A 1,740-nucleotide genomic window follows, 5' to 3' on the forward strand; every position below is an offset into this window, starting at 1 on the left:
CTACTTTATTACCTGCATATAAAATAAGTTTCACCTGATTATCCACCTGGTTTCTTGAACCTCATAGTCGCCTCCAAACCTCCCCTTATAGCGACCCCATTCCTCACAGTAAGTTTACCATAAGTTCATATTAGCCATCAACAATTCCCTCGGATCACTGTTCACTCTGAATACTGATATACGTTAGTCACAATTTACATGAGGCACATCATTAATCTAATAACACCATAAGAAAGCCGTTGAATTGATCCCCAAAGCAAAATTCTCCCCCCGTATATCTGTTCGCACATAACCTCCCTTTCTTACTATCGTTCGGCGTCTACCCTCTTGTCTTTTCCTCAAAAATCACAATAACCTAGAAGCGGTTATTTAACTTAAACATGACTGCGAGCGCCATCTACTCCATGACGCTGGCAACTATTAGCCGGTTCGCATGTTCGCGACACTCCCGCCCCGCAGGAAAAAGCTACTCTTTTAATTGAAATTAGATGTCCATATGCAAACATGTAAATAAATCAACAATTAGATGATAAGAACACTAATGTGAATAATAATGTATTTGAGCTGTTCATCCTCGGAATGCCTCTCTCGGCTTTGGCGCTGTGAATCGGCATGACCTGAGATTTCGTACCATTTCTGATGATGTCGTAGAAATGTGCTGAGGCACACCGTTTCTGAGACTGATCTGATTGTTCATCTGTATTTGTGCTGAGCTGATAAAGAACAGGATCCTGAGACTGGTCTGAGCATTCATCAATGTTTGTGCTGAACTGATTAATAATTTGATCCTGAGATTGGTCTGAGCATTCATCAAGGTTTGTGCTGAGTTGATTAATAATATGATCTTGGGACTGATCTGAGCATTCATTGATATCTGTGCTAAACTAACTGATCTCTGATTTGAGAATGAAAGCAGTATCCTGAGATTGGTGTGAGCGACTGAGCGTTTATCGGTGTCTGAGCTGAGCTGAGTAGGATCACGGCTGCGATTTGTCATCTCTGGTCCGTTACTTATCTCTCTGACTACCTATATCTATGTCTATGTGTGGTATTTCCCACAATCTCGCGCGTTCGGTTCCAAATTGCTCCGAGCAGTCCTTAATTACAACGTGGCAACACCGATTTGATATCAAACATCGGTGTTGTTAGACAGTGAGAACTCAATTCGCGCTATAATTTATCTAATATGACTACCATCTGTGATGTTCTGATGTTATATGCTGCTTTGCTCTTATGATATCGTTAATAACTTGTTTCACTACTTCAAGGGTCAGAACTTCTACTACAGCAGACGTATACATAATGACCAGCATAATTTGCGTAATTAAACAACTGTAACTTTATTAAACACCGCGGCGACCGCGAGATCGAACCATAGTTATTACACAGACAAAAGCGACCGTCTTATCCGAACGTGACGTGTATATGTAACCTAAGTTCCCACTTCTCTTTACTTATTACTACTGGCAGTAATCTACTATGTGAAGTATTTTAATCTACTTGCTTATTCATTAAACCTACTGCTGACATATCCATCTCTTCGTGTATCTACTTCATGTCCGGCAGCCCTCCCCAGCCAAGGAAGAATTACGCTATTCTCATTTAATTGCAAATCAACATGTAAAAGAAAGAACCTATCTACAACTCAAGAGAACCACATTCTTTTTTATTTTCTTAAGCTAAGCTAAGGATATTTAACAGACTTGTCAAATCAGGCACTTATTTCGAGTCAAGTCACCT

Source organism: Cydia splendana, unplaced genomic scaffold (genome assembly GCF_910591565.1).
Source record: "Cydia splendana unplaced genomic scaffold, ilCydSple1.2 scaffold_78_ctg1, whole genome shotgun sequence".
Lineage (NCBI taxonomy): Eukaryota > Metazoa > Arthropoda > Insecta > Lepidoptera > Tortricidae > Cydia > Cydia splendana.